General features: G+C 38.3%; 1 long non-coding RNA gene across 1 annotated transcript in view; it reads left to right on the forward strand.

Moving 5' to 3' along the window:
• Positions 1-8,449, forward strand: part of LOC111087645 — a 10,051-nt gene extending 1,602 nt beyond the window's left edge. Inside the window, exon 2 of the long non-coding RNA XR_002612308.1 lies at positions 69-8,449. This is a non-coding gene — a long non-coding RNA (uncharacterized LOC111087645). The remainder of the gene's footprint in view (positions 1-68) is intronic.
• The last annotated feature ends 352 nt before the right edge of the window (positions 8,450-8,801 follow it).

The raw sequence follows: 8,801 nt of genomic DNA on the forward strand, positions 1-8,801 counted from the left end.
AAAGAAGGGTGTTCCTCTTCCTCTCTCATGTTTGGATCTTTTTTGCAGATGCTTTCATAGTGGTTGAGGTGCTTGTCTCTTTCGAGTATTTGGGGTTGATGGAAACAGGGGGTATCGACCCTTTATATAAACGTTTAGGAACTCTTATTGTTTTGCTGGACTTTAGATTATTTTCTACATGAGGGTTGGTAATGATTCAGAAAATTCAACATTGGTATCCTATATCAATTGCCAGATAGGCAGTTGGCTGCTATGTATTTTCAAACCCTCGACCTCTTCTGTTGGACTCGTTCTCTACAAGTCTGTCTTGTGTGTTTTGTTGTTTTTCACATGCGCTGAATCTTGGCACAAATCATTGTTTGAGACTCGACAAGATATTTATCATGGATTAATTCCTCAATTCTTGCGATTTTCGATGGCTTTACACTCACCTTGGTACTCCTCACATCAATGTATTTCCCATTTACCACAATGTTAAGCTTCTTCTATTCTGGTTTCCTGTTCTGCATCAATTGGCACTGGCAGTGGCTGCTTTCAGTCAAGACTGGCCCAGTTTCTTCCTTTGTGCTTACCTCTGTTCATTATCTCCCTCGTAGTCTATCAGTCATTCAAGACACTTTTTGTTGGGGCCTTCTGATAGTGCCTTATTATTATTATACATAATTCATTTGTCCCTCACTTCTATCATCTATTGGAGGAGATAGTTTGGGCTGGCATTTGGACGACCTTTCATACACTTTTGATACACACTATCCCTGTCATCTGGTCATTTTCATCTAGCTATAGAGTGGTGGTCATTATTCTTCATGCATCATACCATCTTTGAATGGGAAATTATTTTTTCTTACCTTCTTTTAACAACCCTCTAATCCCTTAGAGGATTTCAAACAGTGACAAATGTTGCCTGTCAGGGTGTATTTAACCGAAATCTGCATGGTGTAGGAACATTCTGGCTTAACAAAGTGCTCACCTATTACATGGGTTTTCCACAAGACTGCTTGATGTATCTTCACTGTGCATATTTTCCTAAACAAGGCTCGATCGACACACTAACCACTCATGAACTAGTATGAGAAAAGCAAGCAGGGGTTTCCTGCCCATCCTCCATGCCTAGTTTAAGACCAATTACTAGCCTGCTTTTAAAATATAGGGTTACCTGGGTCACCCATTGTACTGTCTTATGGTGATACACTCCTCTGTACTCTTCACCATACTTTTATACCCATTTTTACTTCTAGTGGAGCATGAGATCTTTTGCCACTCAGGTGGTTCACCATGGAGGTTACTTTCCAAATGTGATCAAATGTGTAGGGTGGTAATGTTTTGTCCAAGTAGTACACTTCACCCCTCCAGCCAGATTTCTTCCATTCTTCCACTACTCAGAAGATGGGTTCTTGGGTGGTCTGGTGTTGGATTACTGCATGACCATTTGCAGGGTAGATGTTCCTCTCCCATTCTGTCTCACTGGGGTCGAGATGGAGATGGACCCTTCTCTTACTGTGGCCTGGATGCCGAATACTGTGTGCCAGCTGGTTTTGGACTGGAATTGACCAACCACATATGATCTGATATGCCCTAGTCACACTATATATATACTACTTTCAAAGCCTGATTCTGGACTGTGCTTGTGTCTTCTACCTATCCTTGTGACACTTCTTTTCTTGGCAAATAGTATACCATGGTATAGACGAGATGCAATCTTCCAAGGGTGTGTCCCACACTGTTTCAAGGTATAGAGTGTTGCATTCCAGGTGTTCTCTTTTGGCACTTTCTAAAGGAGACTAATCTGGGTAATATTTTGGACTAGTCCCCTTACCACTTCAGTATGGGATTCTTTCTAGATGAGAATAGAAGTTATATATCATATTGGAACTAACATTTTCGAAAACTGAAAATGCATTTGCATTAGATACCTCTCTCACTCTTTCCACCCATCCTTCCCACTTTTAGTGCATCTTACTTTCTCGTCTAACCTCAAAGTGATGATTGAACAATCAGTACAGAGAGCTAGTTCAACTAGGAGGTGATGTTGCACTCCTGTTGGTGGTGGGGTTTTCCATGATCATTTGCTTGTACCAATATCACGTGTTACATTAGGTAGGTGAGCAAAAAGTTCGTATATAGAGGGCAGCACTGAATCAGGAAAGCAAGATGGGAGTAGAGTGTCTATTGGAAATACATTGTTAGTGTTGGAAAATGTTAACTTTGATATTAATGGGACACATTTGTGTGTGTTTGCATGCATTTCTATATTCTTTTTAATAATTGGAAACTATTTATCAAGTAGCATATGTTTTATTAGAGTTGTATTTGCAATCTTAAAAGTGGTTATGTTGGAAAAAGTTTCCCTGTTGGGAATATTAATGTTAACACAATTCTAGGTTTCTATATATATACATATACATGTCTGTTTAATATTTTCGCTTTTTGAAATAGCCTTTAGAATATTATTTACTGCAACTATGTGTGTGGACTTAAACATTTCAGAAATGTTTCTCTGCACTACAAGGGCTATTACCTTGCTATCTTTCTTGTTGTGGTTTCTTGGGGGCATTTTTTTAAACAATGGCATCTTTCTGAAACTGCTCATCAACCATCAACACAGCTCACTTTGTTTTCTTTACCTTGGAGGCACAAGGAGTTTCTCAACATATAGAGCCTAATGGGGTCGTCACCTCTATTCCTTGTCTTCTTGTTACTATCCATGCCTCCCCCTCGTTGAGGGCTGGCCATTACAGATCGTGGAAGAGATTTGTTTCTGAAGCTACCATTGACTTTAGTTCTGTGGGATCTTCCTTCCACTTTCTTTAGTTTGTTTGCAACAGTCGAATATTTGGTTCACTGTCTTTCCCTTTGAGTTTGTTATATCCCCATTTTTTCATTGGGTCCAGTGGACTTTTATTTTGAGGTTATATTCTTCACACTTATTGTTACACTACTCTATGGATGTTTGGCCGCTACTTGTCCCTGATATTGTGGCTTTCACTGCCTCTGTTCTGGTGGATGCAGTTCTCATTTCGACATCTGGTCTTGAGGAGAGAGGTTTCTCTCCACCTGCACCATAGAGCTGATGTCTACTCAGTTTGTCATCATCTGTAGTCTCATTTTATCTCATTTGGACCGTTCCAATAGAGTGTATTCTCCATCCTCTGGTGTTATCAGTGGACATGTTTGCTCTATGAATATCTTATTACTACATTTTCACCTCTCCTCCACTTAGCTGTTATCCAGTCCCAGACTACAGTTCTGGTTGAGGATGCTCTGTGTTTGGTGCAGTTCAACCTCCTTTTATATGCTTCAAACATATTTATTCCTGTTTCCCTAAGTGGGAGATATGATTCACTTCGGTCTTAGCTTTCTTCCACACTATTTACATAAAAAAAGGGTCCATCATCATCCTGGATTATTCCAAGTTATGGGTGGCTTGATTTGATGCTATCTCCATTCCATCCTCCCCTTTCTCTATAATCATTACTACCTATAATCTCTTCTGTTCAGTCTATTCAATATTATCACACTTGTTCTGCTCCTTTTTAGGGCACATGCCAACATTTTTATTGCCATAAGGTCCCACGTCTTCTGGTAACTTTGATTTAAATGTGATGATCCTTTTCTTATTTTTAATGTATTCTCCCATCGTATTTGTCGTCTTAAAGCTTCTCTTGACTCTAGCCTTTGACATACCTTAGGAGATGCTGCAGGAGGAGATGTGGATGACTCCCACACAGTAGTTAGTTGGTTAGTTAAGGCTTTATGGGGCAAAACACTAAGGCTATTTGTGCCAAACATGTGAGTCATAAATATATAAAAACCATAAGAAGGAATGTAAACCAAGTAAAAAATGTAGAAAATGAAAAAGTCAATGTCATTATTTGTAAATTAATAATGAAGCCAAGTAATGTAAATTATGTATAAGAAAGATATAAAATGAAAATAAATCAGAAAGGCCAATACATTTGTATGTACAAACAAAATCAAAACATCAAATAGAATATAAAAAAGCTAAAAACACAATCAATTTGGACAGTGCACTGTTACCAAAGGCACTCTAATGTCACAACAGATTAATCTCATTATTTACACTACAGGGAAGTTTTATCTAACTTGGCTTTTGTCTCTCTCCATTCACTGCTGCTGGTTGCCAGCTGTTGAGATGGAGTTTTTGCAAAACTGCTTTAGCAATTTATATATATGTATATATTATCTTCCAGGGTATTCTGCAATTTTTAAAAAGTGATAGCATCAGGTGTGTGCCTGTTCTCACATCTGGCTCATGCTTACTTTCTTTAGTCATGAAATCTTAGTGTTGGACCCAATTCTAGATGATTATCCCTATGACAATCCAAACAATCATCAGTATTAATGCCCACATAGATCCTCATGTCCATTTCTTCTAGTGAAGTATGGAAAATCCCATTTTTTCCATCGTCCAAAACTGGTGAAGTCGATAAGAATTTCTTTATTGGGCATTGCAATCCTACTGGTACAAGACAGAAGGATACATCACTCGATTGGTAAGTAGGGCGGAATGTATGTGGTTGTATAGTACAGGAAATTTCCCTACATTTTGAACCAAACCATTGCCGATGGTTTGGTACAATTAGATGAGTTTGGGATTTGCCTTAGGACACAGGGATTATTTATAATGCTTCTGATTAATTTGTGTTTCTCCTATATGAAATGGCTTGAATTATAGCACAACTACACAGTTTTACTCAGCTGCCTACCTACAAGATAATAGCTGGTTAAGCAATCACAAATTCCAATTATCATTGGAATTATGATTTGTCATTACTCTAACCATCAACATCAGCACCATCAGTATCAATGGTGACTATCCATTGGGTTTGGACACAGTTAGCTCAGTTAGTTTGGCACCCATTTGCAACCAATTGTTGGGTTCTTCAAAGGTTATCAAAAGGCCTGCCTCTTGATTTTTCTATCATACTCTTTTGTCTCCTGTTCCCATTTTTCCCCTCTTCTTGGGGATCCAATTTGTTGCCAGCATCTGTACAAAACAGTGTTGGACCTCTTAGCAAAAGATGCTATTAATTGGAGTTTTTTCCTTCTCCAGGACTATGTTCCCAACTGTTTGCCATTCCCAAGAAAACAGGGAATTGGAATCCAGTTATAAAGCTTTCAATCCTCAATTAATCCATTTACCTCCCCTCTCTTATCATGGAGTATTTTCTCATGCTTGGATGGTCTGTTGGTTCTAGGTGGCTGGAGGGACAAGAAAGACATCTTGGATGCTTACCTTCACATTCTGATTTCCCATGCTTCCTGGTGTTATCTTTGGATTGTTCCCCAGAATCAGATATTTCAATTCCATGCTCCCCATTTTGGCCTAGCTTTGTAGGGTAGTGAAAGCTTTTGCTTGTCACATTCATGGCCTGGGACTGCATTTTCACCATTATATGGATGAGTGGCTTCTTTTGGCTCTGTCTTGATGAGCCTCATACGACCACTCTTCTCTTCCTTCGAGAGTCCACATATTTGGGTTGATTGGTCAAACTGGAGAAGTCACATCTCACACCCATTATCTCATTCATTTGGGTGTTTTACAATTCACATCTCAGTAGTTTGCAGCCTTCCTCTCTGTATAACAGGCATGGAGCACTTAGTTGCTAGTTCCATATTCTCTCATATTTCCACTGTTCAGGAGGTTCTCATTTGGGGACTTGGGCTTACATAAAATTCCTTATCCCTTTGGGACATTCTTTTATGTGTCATCTTTAATGGGCTCTGCATGATTAATAGGATCCTCTATCCTTCACCTTGAAATGGCATATTTACGATCTAAAAAAATTTCTGGTTGCTTTACACCTTACTGTTTCTCTGGCTGCTTGCTTCTGTTGTCCATTGGAGTGTATTGTGCAAGCTAGTATGTGGAGTACCCTACACACTTTTGTCACGCATTACCTTCATCATCTGACTGTCTATTCTTCCTCAGGATATCGACTTCTTCCCATTGCCATTCTACATACACCTTACCAGCTCTGACTGGTTAAGTTTTTTTTTGTTTTCCCTTACGTTTATAGGGTCGATATTTTACATCTCAGGATCCTGTTAAGTGGTATGTGGTGCCTGCCAGGGTATACTTATATTTAACTCCATACTGTGGATCTGTTTGAGCCTGTCACACTCACCAATAAAATGAGGTGTTCTTCAAGAACTCTAGAGGTTTCTTTGTGGTATAGTGTTTGCTAAACAAGGCTCAATCCAGACTGTACTCTCCTTATTGTAATTGAGTACGTGAGTCCTTTTCACTCACCAGTTCCTAGCTGCTGGGATGGTGAATCATGGAGGCTTCCTCACGAGTGTGACCAATTTTACGAGTAGGGCAGTGGTGTTCTGTTGATGTAGATAGTGTGGACCATCCTCCTAATGCAGAACGAACGAAAAATTCCCAATGCTACTTGGTTTTAGCCTAGAGATGACCCACTAAGTATAAGTTCACCCCTCTGGCTGGATTTTACACATCCTACCGTTGTCTGGATGTCAATTTCTGGGTGGTCAGGTATTGGACAGGAGTAGAACCAGCCAACATAAATAAGCCCTCACTTATGTGGTTGAAAGGGACCACTCTCCAACTATGGACCATATTAAAAATACCCGATGAAATATGATTTTGACCCATTGACCCACCATGTAAGTTCAGATGTGCACTGGCCACAATACACCATGTGGCATGTCCATATTTCAGACTCTGGATTGTGCTTATTTTCTGTCCAACTTAGTGACATATTTCTTATGGACAAAGTGTATACCATGGTACAGAAGAGTTGCAGTCTTTCATGGGTGTGCCCTTATGTTTTATTTGGCATAGGGCATTACACTCCACAAGCTTCTTTTGGGCACTTTCCAAACCGAGTTCATCTAGGTAACTTTTGAACTGGTCCCTCCACTCTTTCAATGTGGAATGCTAGTTAATATTCGAGGGGATGTGAGGTATCATTTTGGAGTTAAACATTTTCCAACACTGAAAATGCATTTCTGATAGATATTTACCTCCAGTGCATCTTTTCTTGCTTAATTTCAAATGGTAATTGAACAGGCAGTATGGATGGAATCAGCTATGCTAGGAGGGTGTGTCACATGCTCATTTGTATGCTAAAGCACAACAATAGCACGTGGAAACATGCTCGTTTAGGTGGGACGCTCAAGGCTAGTGCCGAGGAAAAAAATTGTACATATAGGGGACAGCATAAAAATCAGGAAAGCTAATATGTAAGAGAAGGTAAGTATCTATCGGAAATGCATTTTCAGTGTTGAAAAATATTAACTTTCACACATCTAAGTGACACGATTCATGTGAAACTTTCTTTTGATATACCTCTTCTCCTGACAACCAATACAACAATAACAATGGGCAAAAAACTTTCCCAGCATTAGATGGATGGAGTCTCCCACCAAATGCTACCTGCCTCAGGGCTCTTCCTTTGTGATGGTGTTTTCAGAATGGAACTCATTTTTGTAATTTCTTTTTCTGCACTGCCCTCTCCTTTATCTTCACTGCAGAATTTTAGCTCTTTGTAGTGCAGAGGCATGTAACTTTTTCGAAGCTAACATTTTCCTCACCTGACAATATATTTCAAATAGATTATCACCCCTCTGCACAAACTTCACACGTTTGGCGTATTTAGTTTGCCTGATCAAGAATAAGATTGTGTTAAAATGCTAGTGCTCATGGGGATTACTGTATATGGAAGATGTGTCGCTCTCCTACTTGTGGAAGGCAATATTGTTATGATTATTACACCATAATCTAGTGCAAAAACACTACACTGTTCAAGGCTTGTGCAGGAATGTGCACAGAAGTTGTGGACATGAAATAATAGCTATATGATGAAGATATATATATATATATATTCAAAATGCATTTTCAGGTAAGGAAAATGTTAAAAATTATTGTTTCAGGTTTAAAAAAGATTCTCCAGAACTGCTAACAACTGCAAAATTGCCCAGCTCATCATTAAGGCTGGACTACCCAATTGCTTTATCAATCTAAATCTGTATTGCTTATCCACGTATCATAAACTTAATATTAGAACAACACTTGCATAAGCAGGCTTATCTTCAATTAGGATTTTTAGGATTTAATTCAGTACGTCTTTAAAACGTAGTTTTACGTAAATATCTAAACAATGAAGTCCTAATATGAACTATTTCATGATAAATTAATTTTTCATATTAGTGTTAGATGTTTCTTTTATAGATTTGAATCAGTTTACAAGCAGCTATTGAAAATTGTATTCAGAGTTATATAATCCACAGATAAATTTAAGTGAAAGACAGTTTACTTGTTCAGAAATGGGTCTTGTTGAACATGTAAGAAGAGGCAAGCTAAATTCTTGAGTTGTTAAATTCTGCAGATAATTCGATTTATATTTGATTCGTCAATAGATTAATATTTTTTTATGGAAAATAAATGTTTCTTTACCTAGGAGTGAATATAGTAATATTTATTAAAAGATAATGTTTTGTCTTTCTGCTCATCTGGTATAAGATGTACTATTGAACAACCATAAACATGTTGCAAGGCATTAATGAACTCGCTATATGTTATCTAATCAGAAACACTTTAGGGGTGGAAAAAAAAAAGGTGCAGCCAAAAAAAGAAAAAAAAGGAATTGAGCGTGCGACTTAAATGAATGAAATCAAAATTGGCGACCAAACTGTTAGCTACACTTATAGCATTGATAAGAATTTTACAGCAAATATTTATTCATTAATTAGCTAGGTCGCGTATTTTGTTCAATTTGGGGCATGATGGTGGGTAAAACAAAATGCACGGCCTA

The sequence above is a fragment of the Limulus polyphemus genome, unplaced genomic scaffold, assembly GCF_000517525.1.
Source record: "Limulus polyphemus unplaced genomic scaffold, Limulus_polyphemus-2.1.2 Scaffold2419, whole genome shotgun sequence".
NCBI lineage: Eukaryota > Metazoa > Arthropoda > Merostomata > Xiphosura > Limulidae > Limulus > Limulus polyphemus.